This window comes from Echinops telfairi, unplaced genomic scaffold (genome assembly GCF_000313985.2).
Source record: "Echinops telfairi isolate 266 unplaced genomic scaffold, ASM31398v2 ScPeMD7_7469;HRSCAF=8507_1, whole genome shotgun sequence".
NCBI lineage: Eukaryota > Metazoa > Chordata > Mammalia > Afrosoricida > Tenrecidae > Echinops > Echinops telfairi.
The window spans coordinates 57,448,424-57,466,288 of NW_022111373.1; the positions used below are offsets into that span (position 1 = coordinate 57,448,424).

The 17,865-nt window shown below is 43.1% G+C and overlaps 1 non-coding gene across 1 annotated transcript; it reads left to right on the forward strand.

Annotated features, from left to right (window-relative positions):
- Nucleotides 1-319: 319 nt before the first annotated feature.
- On the forward strand, nucleotides 320-453 carry LOC115873894. The gene has a single exon (XR_004048667.1). It is a non-coding gene; the product is annotated as a small nucleolar RNA SNORA42/SNORA80 family (small nucleolar RNA).
- The last annotated feature ends 17,412 nt before the right edge of the window (nucleotides 454-17,865 follow it).

The following is a 17,865-nucleotide window of genomic DNA, read 5'->3' on the forward strand; positions in this document are numbered from 1 at the left end:
ACTAATAAAATGCTTATTTGCCTGATTGGCAGAAGCAGAACTCGACTGGAAGCTCCCTGATCTAGCAGTAGAAAACTAACGAAGTTACCTTGTTATGTGAGTGTTTGGTCAGGAGGTTTGGGACTTCCCTTTTGTTTAACATAAACATTCTGCTTGAATTTGGAAATTCCAACATCTGCCAAGAATTCCAGTCTCTTCTTCCCATTTGCTCGTCAGGTCAGAAAGATTTAGGACAAGGCAGGGGGAAGACACATTTCCTGTATCAATCACTTTTCACAGTGAAAGCGTTCCCAACACACACAAAAGGGCATGGGCTGGTGCTTGGGTTTGGATTTGTGGCAGGTCCGATCCCATGGACCTCTGACAGTGTCCCATGCCAAAGCAAACTGTCACCTCGAACCATTGCCTGGCTTTACCTGGTGGGCTTAAGGCACTGAAGCGGGTTGCACAGTGAAAAAAAACAAACCGAAAAAAGGGCCTGGGCTGAAAAGGCAGGATAAGCACATAGCTCTTAGAAATGGCTGAGTTGACCCTTAGGTTCTGGCCAGATGGCAAGTGCACAGCATGAACTTTGGGTGCCTGTACAAGATTTATAAAAGGTAGGTATACTATGAAGAGCCAGCCAATAGTAAAAGGTCCAACATCAGTGGTATAAAAAATCTGAATTTCCATCCACTATGGCTCTCAAACCAGCTTAGATGGCTGCCTGCACAGTTGTGTTGGATGCAACCCTTAAATAAAATCACCCACTCCATTTGAACCTTTTCCCTCTGTGTCCTCTGAATACTTTCTTGTGAGCATGAGAACCGAGAGAAGGGGTCTGAAGCCTCCAGTCTTCCAGTACATCTGTTACTGTGGCTTGGATCCCTGTGCAGCTATGCCCATCGATGGACCAACGTGAGTTCCCTTGGGAACTCAGCTAGTACATGGTTTCTTCTCTTATCTTATTCTCATTTTCCTTTGAAATCTTTAAGAGGTGGTGCCAGAAGAAGCCAGCTCCTAGCACAATCACTACGGGTTCGGTAGGCGCAATTGTACAGCGATAATAAGTAAATATTATAGTAAAGTTATAGAGAGCATGAGAGATAAAAGAGATATATAGAAATAAATGGAGTCAGACACATATTATGATAGCATGCTCACCTCAGCCCCGCTTGGTGGTCCACGTGGAGGGAGTGAGGGAGATCTTTAATGCTCCCCAAGCTTTTATACTCTCTCGGGACATTGGGGACGTGCAAGCCCCCACATTACAGGTGAAGACATACGTCACAGGAAAGGGTTGTGCTACAGGTATTACAGTGATGGGAGGAGGTGATCTAGGGACATATGCACTACAGAAGGAGAAGGGATTGGGGGTGTACATGCGGCAAGATAGGCGGCAAGATAGGCGGATCCTAGATTTCTGGTAACAGCTTAACTTGATTTTGGGTCTTCATAGGAACCATTATCAGTTGGGTGTGAACTCCGCCCACAGGAATCAAACTAATGGCCTTTGGCTCCAGAAAGAGGTAGTCTATTGTCTCCAGCAGCAGGGAGCAGGCCCAGCCCTGCTGTGGTGTGGAATGAGACAGCAGTCTGGCAGCAAGTGTCTGACTTCTCCCCCAAGGTGGATCAAGGAGAATTCAAGAGCAGGGGCATGTTCAGAGACAGAAAGTATACTTGCTTTTCTGGACTCAAGAATAAGCAGGCATTTCCTCCCTCTAGTCCACATATGTGGACATTTACCAGAGTTGTCATGGAGCCAGCCCCCACAATGCATAGGTCCCTCATAGGGAACCCTCTGGCAAAGACATTATAACTTAACCAGCTGACTTGTCCACGGAGCACACATAAGGTTTGATCAACCTGCACTCCGAGTCTCCCTGACCGTCTGAGAGGCCCAGGAGAGAAACCAAGACATGTGAAAGTGAATGGGCTTACTAGAATGACATTCTCTGCCACCCCTCTACACAAGCAGCACACAAGAGACTCACTATAGGAGCAGAGAATTATATCATGTGCTCTCAAAATCCCTGTAATTACAACCAAAGGAACTTTTCCTGCATGTATTTGGGTAAAAATGTGGGGGGAAGCATTGATAGGATTTACCTTTGAGTAATTATTGACAAGATTAATTGGATTACTGTCCTGCTGGGCATAAAATTAGCCCTTTGAGAAGCAGGAGTGGGGACTCTCATTACCAGCAAGAGCCAGGAGTAGAGCATGTCCCATCCTCTGGACCCTGAGTCTCCTGCGCACTGACCCCCTTGATCTACCTGAGAGAGGCAGCAGCCGAACCAGAAGCCAGGGCAGAAGACCTCTCAGTAGACATCTCAGCCCTCAGCGCCAGCACAGTACAGGAGGCTGTCTTGTGGGGTGGAGAGCCTCAGGGCCCTTCATTCAGGAAGATGGACTGGCTGACCCACACCAGCTTGTGGTAGAAAGGCATGTCCTTTAGATAGTTATTAGCTGCCCTGAAAGAACCTGATAACATGTCCTGACTGAACAACTGTATCCTGAGCACTTCTGATGTGCACTCCCACCTGTCAACGTCCTTAACAGACCCTTTAATCAGGAATCTGGTCTGTAAGTTGGGTGTGGCTGTTGCAGTGCATTATGGAAATCAGTAGCTACAAAAGGAGAGAGTGTTGTTTGATCGTACAACACACTCACTATATGAAAATGAAATCACTAGTTCTCTGTCTCTGAGACATTGCTGGAAAAAGATTCCATTTGAGCCACCAGCCGGCACCTCTCGACTCCACTGGCCTTTGCACCCACCCTGTAGGAAATGTGTGCAAAAAGTGTGTTGTATTTGTGAGGCAGCTGCGGGACCCCTGGCTGTATTTAAGATATTATGCCCAGAATGCCTCAGAAGGCACTCCTGTGGGTGTCTCTTTAAGAATGGTCAAGGAAACACTGGCCAGAAGCCATTAACTGACAGCTGGTCATGAGCACTGGGCAAAACCCTCTAAATAGACATTCACAGGCCAAACAGAAAGAAAACATTTGTTACTCTATCTTGGGCTACTTAGAGCATTCTCTCTCTCTCTCTCTCTTTCTCTCTCTCTCTATCTCTCTATGAGAGACAAAAAATTCTCTCTGCCCTTCAAATGATCCTCTTTATTGGGTAGGCATTTTTTAATCCTCTTTGAAGCCATGGAAGAAAATGCAAGGAATGTGTACACTCTGGCAGATAAATGCCACCTTCCTCCTCTGAACTCTGTACTCTCATGGAGTCCAGCCACCAGCCAGAGCTATCACCTCCAAGACGCATGGCCTGTAAGGCTCATGGGCCCGCACAGAGTGTGTACCGGGTTGCCTTGTGTGGTAGGGTGGGTTCTCTGGAGAAGCAAAACCAGAGATGAAGAATCGGCTCACACAGCTGTAAAAGCAGGTACTTCAAGTCCAGTCAGTGCATCTCAAGCTGGTGGTTTCTCCTGACCCCTGTGGCGACAGGGCCCGATGAGTAGGAAGCAGGAAGATGACGCAGAAAGACTGCAGGCTGGAGGGAACATGACTGAATGACCCTGAGATTGATCAAATGAATCCCTGATGGTTCCTGCGATCAGCAGATGGTGGCTCCGAAGGCAGATGAACTGTATGCAGGATCCAGGTGCAGCAGAAGTGTGCTTGTTTCCATACCGTGTCAATCTATTCTAAGAGAAGGTCGCGGCCCCAACCAAGCCTTCCTTCTTTGTTTCAAGGCAGTGCTCATGTACAGGGGGTACTCTCCCCAAGTCTCACAAGTGCGGAGCTGCCTAACAGAAGGTCTCCTCATAGAACTGACCACACTACCTTGGATCATATCATAGGAGAGCCCTAGCCCGTCCAAGTTGACCTAAAACCTATCATGCCATGGGACCCTGGCATACAGGTACCAGAGGCATAGAAGGGCAGTCATAGAGAGGCAAGGCCTCCCCAGAGAAGGGTCAAGGTAGGACCAGTTACTCCTTTGTTAATTCTGAAAAGTAACATTCGCCTATGATAACATACAGGCTAAACCTTAAGACAAATTAATTCTGGAAACTCGAGTCTGAGACAGGATGCCCTCTCTAAAGAGCCTGTAACATGGGCAGAGGAGCAGGGTCCTTTAGATGGGAAACCAAGAAACCCCATACTTCCGGACACCCCATTGGGATGTATCCTTAACATATGGAGGCCTTTATGGAAATGCAGATGGCCTTGGAACTGCACAGACATGTAACCATGGCCTCCCCTTCTTACTCATCTTGGGAATAAATAACACAGAAGCTAAGAGGGAAGAACCAGGCTTCCAGTCTCCACACATAGGAACTCAGAAACCCCAGAATCGGCACCTCCTTCCTCAGAGTCTGTAAGTCCTAGTGAGAGCAATGTTGTGAGGTAAAAGTACCATCTAGTACTAAGGTCAGGTACTTCCAGATTTTTCTTTTATGAGAAAGGGCAGGGCCAGGTGGGGTAGTCAGGGTTCAATCCCCATTCATACAGGGCTTAATGAATATTCAAGACAAATTGAGTTTTACAGATAACCCCAGGAAATATATTAAAGGATGGAGAAAGATGACATAACCTTGGACTTCTTGGCGTGATGCCTAGTTGGGATTGTGCCAAATAGTTACTCCTGGGTAAAGTTCAGGGTGGAGCACAATCTATCATCAGATCATCCAGTGAATGACCCCACCTTGGGGGCAGGGGCCTTTTGTAGACGAAAAGACTGAGCCGAGTTGAATTCTTTTTGGCTCTTCACCTTCTGCTGAAGCTGTATCTTATGTCCGACTCTTCAGTCTCTGTTGGGTCATCTTCCTGTCCGTCAGCTTTCATGATGTGAGAGTCTGCAGAGGGACAAACACATGGAAGCATCACTGGGTCACCAGTTTGGCTTCTCTAGAGAACCCCACCTAGCACACGTTGATACATTTGCACTTTGAGGAGGGAGTGAGGGAATTGAGGGAAAGGCTTTAGTCTTTGCCAATGAAATGCTTGCCCCAAATGACAACCATCCGCCAGGGAGAGGAGCTGTCCTTATGCACAACCCCCACCCTGGGAAGTGGTCACCTGACCACATGCTCTTCTTTTACAAGGAATGAAAAATTGTCAAAAGAAACCAATTAATTATGACAGAGAAAGAGAGTATTAAAAGATAAGTTTGTAGCTCAATCTGGCACAGTTCTCAGAAATAAATTACGAAAGTTCGGGAGGAGCACAGTGGCACCAACAGGGGATAGGCAGTCAGTGGCTCGCTTGGCATTTCCTAAAAGGGATGCAGAGAGGGCCCTGGAAAGGGAGAGACACAAGAAGAAGCAGGTTCAGAGAAAAGTTACCTGTAGTGACAGCAGAGCTTGGTGGCACAGTGGTTATTCCTGAAAGGTCACCAGGTTGAAACCATTAGCTGTTCCTCAGGGGAACGACAGGGCTTTCTACTCCTGGAAAGAGTTCATCTCTGAAACCCACTGTCCTATAGGGTTGTGACGAGTCAGAACGCTGAGTCAGAGCAGTGAGTCTGGGGCAGCAGGCCCGAGGTCTATGAGAGTGAACACCCGCAAGAACTCCCAGTGGGATTTGCCACAGATGCAGGAAGCCCAGATACTAAAAGTGAGAATGTCCTAGATCAAGGGATCCCTGGAAGCTGTGCCCTGTATGCCAGAATTTCAGCCATTAGAACTGCCTCAAGGGCCAGAAAGACTTTGGGCCGTCAACTTCAAGAACCATGGCCTTGAATTGAAAGGCCCCTTCTCTCTAGTCAGCTCCCACTTAAAATGTCCCCGTCAATGGGAGGGGTCCTAGGGTAACTCTTGAAGTTGCTAGAAGGCCTGTTAATTTCCTTCTAGACATGAGAGGTACTTTTCCATGCTGCTCTCCTATCGAAGTAGTCCTCCTACAAACACTACTTGTACATAACTCTTCTTAGTTTTGCCTGAATGTGCCACTCCACTAGTGGGGAGAGAGAGAGGCGGAGCAAGGTAAGGACTCATGTAATCTCTCTGAATACCAAGGAATCTGTCCCTATTATGGCATGGCATGTCCAAAGAATCAGATGAAATTCAAGAGGACCAGCTTAATGCTCAGGTACAACAACAACCCAAACCAGACTCACTGCCGTCAAGTCGGTTCTGACTGAGAGAGGCGCTACAGGACAGGGTAGATTTCCCCATGTGGGTTTCAAGACTATAGCTCTTTCTTTTAAATCATTTTATTAGGGGCTCATACAAACCTGTGTGTGTGTGTGTGGGGTGGCATTACGTTTATTTAAATGCTTAAAAAAGCATACTTCTCATGAACAGGACTAATAAACAAAAGACAGTGTGAATAATATCTTTAAAATGCTGAGAGGCAGTAACTGTCAACCTAGTCACTTATCAACTGAACTAAGTTTATTAAAACAAATCCGATCACAATCCATACATACATCAATTGTGTAAAGCACATTTGTACATTCATTGCCCTCATCATTCTCAAAACATTTGCTCTCCACCTCAGCCCCTGGCATCAGTTCCTCCTTTTTCTCCTCCCTCCCCCTCCCCCTCCCTCATGAATCCTTGATAATTTATAAATTATTATTTTGTCATATCTTTCCCTGTCTGACGTCTTCCTTTGCCCACTTTTCTGTTGTCAAGACTAAAACTCTTTATGGGAGTAGAAAGCCTCATGAAGTGACTAGATGTATCAAACTGCTGACCTTGGAGTTAGCAGCCCAATACATAGCCCACTATGCCATCAGGCCTCCTTATACTCAGGTATTGGAAACTAGATTAAGCTCAAGGATCCTACACAGTTTCTCTAAGAGGTGGCAGTACGCCATCTGCCCAGAAGTGAGAGAAGGGCTTAAAGGAATTACTGACACATGATTACAGCACAAACTGTTCTTTTGCATTGCATCACACCCCCTTTTATTGAACTCCTACACACCACAGAGAATCTGCAGGCTACCAACTTTTGTAATTGCTCATGTTGGATACTTTTAGGAGCCCTGCGTTGGTCTAGGGAAGTGTGGCCCATCCCCATGCAGTTTGGGGCATCAGTATTACATAGCCCCCCCTGGATACCAGGAATTAGATGTGGCTACAGCAAAGAAGAGCCTTACCCATCGTTGTAGGACCAGTTGATATTGGCCTTGTTTTCACAGCCCAGGCTCCTCTTGGTCTCAACTCACCTGCCTTCACTACCAGTGGAAGCGCTGAGCTATTCATCTTGCAACATTGTATTCCGTGTATATTTTGCCAGCAGAAGCCTTTATTAGGAATCAACCATCCCTCGCCTCCCCAAAATATTTCCATATCTCAGAGACTAAATTATATGGGAGGGTTTTGCCAAAGGAGATCTTTGGGATGCATACATTGTTTCAGCCCATCTCACTCTGGCATCCTTTGCTAATATTTGCTTTTGGAAAGATACATCTGGGTAGGGATGAATTAGTAGTCCCTCCACAGTTATACACCAAAAGGGCATTAATTTTGTTGGCTCTGCAAGTCAATGTCTACCAACCAACTGCATAGGGCTTTGCGTTATGAGATATGCCATACCTATTATATCTCTTGCCAATTCAACCATCCCCAGGTGTATTCCTTTCAGCACCGCACATAGAATGTCCAATGGAGCAGGGCCCCCATTTTACTAGGAATCAACACCCTAAGGTGAATAGCTCCAACTGCTGCTAGAACCACTGGAGTGACTCTGCAGGTAATATGTATGTTAACTTTTCTTCTGTACCCACACAACTCAACCTTAGGATTCCCAGTTCATCGATGACAGAGCAGGCCCAGATTTATTCCATAGTGACACTTCTCCAAAATACGTGGGGCATAGACATGCTAGATCAAAAGACGAGTTGCCTAGGTAAATCTGCTACACAAGACCTCTTTAGAGTACTGAAAAGCCACGATGTTACTGTGAGGACTAAGGTGTGCCTGATCCAAGCCATGGTATTCTCCATTGCCTCACATGCATGTGAAAGTTGGCCACTTTCTGAAGAACTGATGCACTTGAATATGTGCTGGAGAAGAATATTGAAAGAACCACAGACTGCAAAAAGGACAGACTGATCTGTCTTGGAAGAAGTACTGCCAGAGTGCTCCTTAGAGGCAAGGATGGCAAGACTTCATTTTACATATTTGGACATATTTCAGGAGAGGTAAGTCCCTGGCAAAGTGGAGAGGTAGCAAAACGAGGAAGGTTCTCCATGAGATGTGTTGACACAGTGGCTGCACCATGGGCTCAGGTGTAGGCACAATTGTGAGGATGGCACTGGGCCAGCTGGACTGTTATGCATGGGGTCACTCTGGATCCAAACTGATTCAATGATGGCACCCAACAACAATGACAGACATGCTGGTAACTGCATTTGTGACATGCTTAAGGAAGAATACTGTTTAGGAATAAATGAAATGGGTCAAGTTCAAGGCAATATCCACCACTCCCTGGAACAAACCATATCCACCACTTCCTAGAACAATCAAGAGAATCATAGGCCCAAGCCTCGTGTGAATGGAACTACAGGTCATGGGCCATCTGGTTGCCACCATTCCTGGGTCCCTTAGGTGCTATTATTTTCCCACTTCTTGGGGGCTTTGTGTTTTCATGCCTTTGTCTGTTTTGTCTCTTCCAGGCTGGAAGCAGTGTGACTATGCATGATCCACCTAACATACCCTAGGCCAACTCCTTAGATTGGGCTGCTACAAAATTCTACATGGGTCTTTCCTCCACAACTCCTTGCCCATGTAGAGACTGACATGGTGTCGTCCTAATCAGCTCTACATGTTTGTCCATCAGGAAGCAACAGCAGAGGGATGATCTTCAATCCTCTCTTTCCAAAACCATTTAGATGTTATCGTTTGAGGAGGGAAAGCGAGGTAGGCCAGACAGACTCAGTGCACGGTGGGAGGGGAAGCAACAGATGAAATCTCCAAACAGAGGGAGGCGAAGGGCAGAGAAGACACATATCTTTTATCAACAATTTCCCAAAGGAAGGGATTCCCAACACAGAAAGAGGGAGGCCGTAAAAATGGTGTAGACTGAAATGGGTAGGAAGTGCACACAACCCCCATGGACCAATGGATTCACCCTTGGCTTCTGCCTGGATGATAAGGGCTAGCATGACATTGGAATATTTGTAAGAGGAGGTACACTGCAAAAAGCTAGCCAATAGTAGAAGGCCCAACATTATAAGTATTAAAAAAATTGAATTTAATCTGGTGTGGCTCTCAGACCAGCTTAGATGCCTGTCTGTACAATTTTTGGGTAGTAACTTGCTCTGTAAGACCCTATTAAAAAAAAAAGAGAACCGAATTTCCTGCATCTCATCAGAATACTTTCATGTGAATGAGGTTGTCAAGAACTGAGGGGGGAGCGGCCTGAAATTTCTAGTCCCTCCTAGTAACACATTGATACCCGTCCCTGTGGAGTTTATTTTAATTTACCTTATAGAACAGAATTGAACTGCCCCATGGAATTTTTGAGGCTGTAAATCTTTACAGTAGCAGACAAGCCACATATTTCTCTTGAGGAGAGGCTGGCGGGTTTGAATTGCTCTAAAACAGTCTGGTAAAATGACAGGAATTTTGATGGGAACCTGGAGAGACTGGGAACATGGAGTCCAACAGAAGTCCGTTTGAGGTAAGGATTAAGGAAAATGCACTAATCTGATGAAAATTCCATTGATAAATCCTAGGGAGGCCAATATATCTAGAAGTGACAAACCAACTGTGAATATTAACCAAAGCTGGAAATGAATTCTCTTAATCTAGGTCATAAAAAGACGTATCTCCAAGTCTTCAGAACGTTAACGCTTTCCATTGATGAGTAGCCTCGAAGAGCACTAGAAACGTCTGGGGTCCGTTGCAAAGAGAGCCAGTGGAGTTCCAGACTTCAGCTGACATTGCCAGCTTGGAGGGAAACACCCCACGGCTCTTTAAACAAAGGGAAGCAGTGTTATGGTTCAAATGTCTGAATCCCAGGCTTGATCTTCTGCAGGATAACAGCAATGTCCTGAGCTCAGTGACAAGCAGACCAGTTCGTGAACTTTATCATCTGGCGTAAACAAGTGGGCAGGAGGCGGGGCAGGTGTTGTTGCAAGGCTACTGCATTATTCACTGCTCCCTCTGTCTCAAACCTGTTTTGGCAGTCAAGTGAGCCAGTAAGGGGAAGGAGACTGGGTCAAGAGTCAATATTTGTCCTGTTGACCCAAGAGTTTGTCCTTTTGGAACGCCAATTTCAAATGGACTCAAGTTTTACTTGCCTCTTCTTCTTTGAGCTCAACATTCTAAGACCGCTCTTGTTTCTGGAGCCCACGTGGCAAATGAAAGGGGGAAGAAAGGCAATGGAGAAATGAGAAAGTAGAGAAGAAAGAATGCTGAAAAAAGAAACTAGAGAAAAAGATGGAAGAAAGAAAAACCAAGCTCACTGCCGTCAAGTCACATTTGACTCATGGTGACCCTGTAGGACAGGGTCCAACTGCCCTTGCGAGTTTCAGAGATTGTAACTCTTTTCTCTATTATTATCTTTAGATTGTAACTCTATGTTTTTCCCCCCAACCGTTTTATTGGCACATAGTTTGCATATCATACAATTCAATAGTTCAATCATTCAATCATATCAAAGAGAATTATACAATCACTCCCACTTCAATTTTAGAGCACCCCTCCGCCCCCCTGGTTACATTGCCTTTAAGATGAGTTATTCGATCACAGTCCATTCTGATGCTTCCTCCTCCCTCCTGCCTTCATGATTTACTCCCCAAATCCCTTTCCCTCCTATCACCCCACCCCCACCCCAGTGTGTACCTAGTCACAGGGGAATACAAAACCTCATCTTTCTCCCATGGAGCAGCTGGTGGTTTCAAACTGCTGACCTTGATTTAGCAGTTCAACCTGTAACTACTACACCATCAGGGCTCCTTAAAACATGAAAATGGGAATTGTTATTGGACAATTGTACAGGGGCCTAATAATAGTTCATAAATTTTCTGTTTTCTGCTCTGCAGAATTTTCTCTTTTATAACAGAGCTAAGAACAGTAAGCACTTTTATCTGGAAGAACTCTGTAGATAAAGTGCGTAAAGGACATTAAACAGTATTAGTAGTAAAATTGATATGCTATTGTTTTTACAATTAGAGTTTAAAGAGTGGTAGCAGAAGTAGGAGGAATGATAAAAATAATATTCACATTTGTGTCGTCTCTCTTTGGTCCAAGATTTCTCGATTTTTTTATGAGAAAGAAATGCATAATTCATGCCTTCACTGAAGCATCTGGTCGGACAATCTAATCCTGCCTCTGGTTATCACTCTCGGTGCCCAGGACCCCCAGGTGCAGGGAGTATGTGCAGCATTCTCCTCCGAATCCCAATTCTGGGCCTGTTCACTCTGTGTGCGTGAACATAGTTCCTTCGTCATCCTTAGCTTACTTTTCAAGTTAAAACAATGAGCTAAGTCATCAGAAAACCCAGAGCCTTTTGCAATGGAAATAATTAGAAAGTAGCCAGATGCCTCAATGGCTAGAACTAATTTCACCGAAGAGTTATATCCCCAGTCCCAGGGGTATTTGGTGCTGAGAAATCAACAGCTGCCCCTGGGGTTCTGGGTTCAGCTGGCTTGCTTTTAGATAGACTAAGAGGCAATAACTTAACAAAATAAAAATAAAAGATTTTAATAGGTCTTTTTCAATTCTAAGTATAGTGTTTTCAAAATAACCCTGGTATCAGTGAGCTGTGCTTCAGTAAGAGGACAGGGAAGTCTCTAACTAGGTAGAGAGAAATGACCTTGGTAAAGCTCTCCACAAAAAAATAAGGAAAAAGAGCTAGGGAAGCAAGCAGGTGCCACCGTCTTGATGCCAGCGTTCAGTAGATGTGAAGGAGATAGTAATCGAGTCACAATCACAATTCAGTGGACTGGTGCCACTCAGTGTGGTTACGGAGGCTGCCATCCATCCCCCATGGATGCCCTCCAATACTATCACTGCGGGTAAGTAAAACTACAAAATAATCAAAAACTTTATTAAACAAAATTACTAAAATTTGAAGGGATTGTTGCTCAACATGTGCTCCATCCCAGTGCAGACACTTCTAAAGCCTGCATTTCCATCTCTCTATCTCTTCACCAAAGAGTTCTGCACTCTTCCGTTTACCCCACATTAAAATGGAAGCTTTGTCATCCTTGAAGGATTCATTCGGTGTTCCTTTTCCATTTTTAATCCATTTAAGTAACACAAAGAAGTCTGATGGGGTAACACTTAGGTCTAGGGTATATGGGATTTGGTGTCCCAATGCCATTTCCATAGGGCAGCCTCTGTTACCCTGCAGCGGGTGTATTATCATGTTAGGAGGGAAAAATCTTCAACACACCTTTTTTTTCTTTAACTAATGCAATTATGCAGTTATTAACGTTCTTCAGTCTTCTTTATTATAAGCTCCCATGATAGTCTCACATCCTCTGAGAAAATCTATCAAGATTGTCCCTTAGGAATCCTAAACCATTCACCACAACCTTCTGAACAGGCTTCTCTGTATTGAGTTCAACAGGCTATGCTAAGCAAGAGTCCCAAGAACCCAAGAATCCACTGTTTGATCAGACCTATCTTTCAAGGAGCTTCAACAAGACTAGCATTCGAGGATCCCTGAGATACTTGTCTGAAGCCATCCGTTGATCACAAAGACATGTTAAAGTAGATTGTACTGGGAATAAACTTGTGCATGTATGAATTGGAGTCATAGTAGCAATACATTGTGACATATACTTATAGGATAAGTATGGTTTGTAAATTTATTCAATGTCATATTTTTTAAATTATATGACTACCAACAGCAAAATTCTTTGCTAAGATTTTGGTCATGGAATTGTAACATTATCAGGTGTAACATTAGTAAATGGGAGGGAGTCTTTCTCTTCTCTCATTTTTTGAGAATGAAGTCATACTTATTATTTTTTTGAATTTGGAAATACTGATTACCACAATACTTTAGCTAAAACCCCAGAAAATTTGATAAAACCAGTGATTATAGAAACATCGGCAGAAACAAGAACAGTGTGCTTGGAGCACGTGCAGAAGCAGCTACACTACATGGTTAGAAACATCCTTGTGACTGAATAATAATGACAGCTGTGATAACAGTGCGTTAGAAGAATGAAAGAACAATTACCATAGAATTTTCGTCTTCAGGTTTACTGATATATGTTAACCAGGCACAGCTCAAAATGTAAAGAAAGAGCAGAGAGCATCCATATGCAACCAGAGCATAAAATGTACAACACATGTACCCAGACAAGTTGAAAGGCATCAAAAATGAAATGGAGCACACAGAGATCGAAATGTTAGGCATTGTTGTTCTGAAATGGACTGGCGGTGTCCATGTTTAACCAAACATGGTCATTTGGTCTACTACGCCAGGATGGACAGACTGAAGAGGAATGTCTTCCCACTCTTTGTCACAAGAAGATTTTAAGATCTGTCCTAAAGATAATATGCATACATCCACCAGACACACCAGTTAATACACCATTATTCAAATGTATGCACCAGACACTAGTGCAAAGATGAAAAAATGAAATATTTACCAAGCCCTGTAGTTTGCAATTTATCAAAAGTGAAATCAAGATGCATTGATAAGTATGGGTGAATGGGATGCAAGAATTGGAAACAGAGAAGGTCTCTCCGAGAAAACAAACTCCCTGCACTGAGTCGATGCTGACTCATAGTAACTGTGTAGGACAGGTAGACCTGCCCTTGCGGGTTTCTGAACTCACACTTTATGGGAGTGGATAGTCTCACCTTTCTCTCACAAAGAAGGATTAGTAGTTGGAAAATATGATCTTGGTGATAGAAATGACTGTCGTCAGAAGTTGCATGATAGAATCTTACAAGAAATAGCTTACTCATTGCAAATATCTTTTTTCCAACAACATAAACAGCAATTATACATATGGACCTCACTGGATAGAATAAACAGGAATCAAATGGACTATATCTATGAAAAAGGATGACAGAGAAGCTTAATCTCATTAGCTAAAATGAGACCAGGAGCCAAATGCAGAATAGATCATCAATTGCTCATATAAAATTTCAAGTTGAAATTTAAGAAATCTAAAAAATAGTACAAAGCCTAAATAAAGTATAATGTTAAGTATATCCCACCTGAATTCAGAGACCATCTCAAGAATAACTTGGCACATTGAACACTAATAACAGCAGACCAGATGAGTTGTCAAAGATATACTACATCAAAATAGAATTCATCAAAGATCTATTCCAACTATATATATATGTGTGTGTGTGTGTGTGTATATGATCTATTATATAAGGAAGAAAAAGGTAATTAAAAAGACAAGAATGAAAGAAGAGACCAAAATGGATCTCTGGGAAACTTTGAAGCTTTTTCTTGAATTTAGAATAGCTAAAATGAGAGGAATAATTGATGAAGTAAAAGAGCTGGACAGATTTCTTTCTTTCTTTTCTGAAAAAAAAATTATTATGATTTTTTAAAGATCATTCTATTGGGGGTTCTTACAGTTCTTATAACAATCCATACATCAATTGTATCAAACATATTTGTACATATGTTGCCATCATTATTTTATAAACATTTACTTGCTTTTGGTATCAGCTCCTCTATTTTCCCAGAACAGAAGATTTCAAAGGGTGGTTGTAGAAGACAACATGAAGCATTATGACCAAAGGTGCAAAGGCCTGGAGTTAGAAAATCAAAAGGGAAGAACAAATTTGACCTTTCTCAAGTTGAAAGAACTGACGACAAAAGTCAAGATTTCAATTGCAATATGGAATGAAAGACTCTCTGGGCATATTATTGGATGCTGCACAAGCATCAAAAGCAGATAGAAGGACTATGAAGTCACTATACCAAAAAGATTGTTCAGTGTTCGACAATTTTAGGAGGTAGCTTATGAGTTCATGACCAAGAACCAAAGGCACTGATGGAAGAAGTCCAAGCTGTGCTAAAGGCACTGTGGGAAAACAATGCTTGAGGAATTGACAGAATCAAATGGAAATGTTTCAACAAATATATGATTTTGGTGATAGAAAGGACTTTACGTTATTTAAGCACTCACTTGTCTATGCCAAGAAATTTGGAAAACAGAACCTGACTGTGTTAGTCTGGGTAGACTAAAGAAACAAATTCATAGACATTCATATGTATATAAGAAAGAGCTTTATATAAAGAGTAATTGAGTATTATGAAAACATCCCAACCCAGTCCAGATCAATTCCATAAGTCTGATATTATCCCATATGTCCAATACCAGTATATTAATTCCTCTTCAGACTCACGCAACACATTCAATGATGCCAAGTGCAGGAAGATCACAGGCCAGTGGGTGGAAAGTCTTGTGGATCCAGTGGCGGTGTAAGGATCTCAGTGCTGGCGTGGGTCTCCACTTGGTTCCTCCAGCTCCAGGGCTCTAACGTAGCACCATGTGTCCTGTCATCAGGAATATGAAGCAGAGCTCTCTTCCTACAGGGAGGAAAACAGGAGTTCCCAGAATTCTCAGGAGAAGGCCATGCCAACACAGAGGCCTCATTGGCTATCACCTGATTAACAGGCTTGACCCCACCCCTTTGCAAGTTGACAGGAGATTATGTAACTACCACACTGAACAACTCATCCATAGGTGTTCCCATTCCAAAGAAAGGTCATTCTCTCAGCGCGTTCTCTCTGCCATCCAAGGGAAGAGTTAGTATTTAGAAATGTAATATTTATTCACCCCAGCATTTAAAGACACACCATCTGCCAGAGGGTGGAGAAACACAAATATCTTTTCTGGGACAGCCTCCTGTACCCTTGGGGCTACACGGCATAGCTGTTATTGAATAGGTCTTGCATAGGGGAACTTATACAAAAGACCTAAGGGAAAAAAGTGCGACAAGTTTGGAACTGAAAAAGGCATTCAAGATAATGTGGTTAAGGGGTTCATTTCCTTAGCTGTATTTAGAATCACCTGAGGAATTATAAAAATTTCCAATTCCCAGGACCTGCTCCAAGAGATCCTGATTTAAGTGCTGGTGTTAGGAGTCTGAGCGAAGTCAACTTTCTGTTGTAAATTGGGTGAAGGTTAACAGAGCAGATCAGTTTCCATACACATTTGGCACCATCTTATTGGTTGTAATCCCCACAGTGTAGCATCACTCCCCCTGTGATTTTCCTATTTGTGTTCTTCCATCTTTCCCAACCTTCTAAACTTTGTTCTTGGTAAATGCTGTCCTCTTGGTCTCAATTGGTTTATTATTTCAAGATAAGCAGACCTTACTAGTGTTATCATTCTCCTTATAGACCTGTCTGTTGTTTGGCTAAACACTGAGCCCTGGACCTGAATTTATTTTCATACCTTAAGAAAGACTAAAGTCTCAGGGATTTTATATGTCTCCATACATCGAGTAAGCCTGGTCCATACATCTAGCAAGCCTGGTCTTTTTAATGATTTTGAGTTCTGTTCCACATGTTTCTCCCGCTCTACCCAGGGCTTTCTAATAAGATCTTTATTAGTGCAGTTGGTATTGGTAGCTGGGCACTCTCTAGTTCTTCTGGTCTTAGGGAAGTGAAGACAGAGGGTTTCCTGGATCATTGGTCCAATTATTTCCATGTGTCTTTGATTTTCTTCATTCTTCTTTCTAATTGTTACACCCTGGTGGCTACACAAAGTCCTAAGACCTCATTTACTATATATACCAAGGTAGTAGGTAGATCATGGTCTTTGTGGAAATAAAGACTATTTTAAAATTTTGTCCAAGGTGAGTCTGATGTAAAAGAAGAGAGAATATATCTAATCTATCTAAATACATCTAGCACGTAACAAGGCTCAAATGAAGTTTATTGAAAGAATGTATGACTGCACTAATTGTCAAGCATATAAATGAAATGTTTTCTAAGAAGTGGAAAACAAAGGTGAATATTTGAGGTATGAACTTGATTTGTTCCTATATCTTCCTTAAGTGAATTCATCTCAGCACTGCACAATGTAACGAATAAAATTTAAAAATAAACATTGGCTACTTGCTTAAAGGTAGACGCTGAAGGTGTCTTTAAAAAATAGCTTTAGTGATTTTAAAAAGAACATCAAGATCAAGAAGTGGAGCCTACTGCCTTTCCCTTTGAATGTAGGCTGGACTCAGTGCTTCTGGCCAATAGAAGAATGCAGAACGAAAGCTATGTGACTTTGGAGGCCACTTCATGAAAAAGCACTGTGATTTTCATCGGGGTGCATTTCTTGCTCTCCTTCTCAGAGCTCTTCCCGGGGAGAGGCCAGTCCACCTTAGGATGCATTGAGGCCTCTTGCCCACAGCAATGTGAGCAAGCCAATTAGAAGTGGATCCTCCAGTCCTGGTCAAACCTTTAGGTGACTACGGCCTCAGCCGACTGCTTGACTGAAACCTCAGGAGAGACCCGGAGCCAGAAGTTCCCAGTTGAACTCTTTCAGATCTCTGGCCCTTCCAAACACTGAGATAATGTGGTTTAAGCTGTTATGCTTTGACACAGTTTGTTTGCAACAATATTCCATGATCTTTGGCCTCCTCAAATTTGCTGTTAGTTGGAGTACCAGATTACATGCACACAAAACCACAACAAACGAGGGAAGGCTCTAAATGTTCTGCCAGATGAATCGGACTGCCGGGTAAGAGAGCTCCAGGGGATGGCATCTGCATCCTGGTCCTTGTAAATTAAATATCCTGGTCTTCCAATGAAATATCTTGAAGCGTCAGAGCCTGTTTGGCTGGGCATATTGGAGGATTATACATATATTAGAACTCCCTAAAGATGGTGCTGGTACCACAGTGGGCTACATAGAGGTAGTGGGAAAGAAAATGAATAATAAAATATTTAAAGGAAAAAAATCATACTTATAAGAGCTTCAAGAAATGTTAAGACTTGAGTAGGCAAAACATTCTAGAAATTAAGGACTGTACAAAA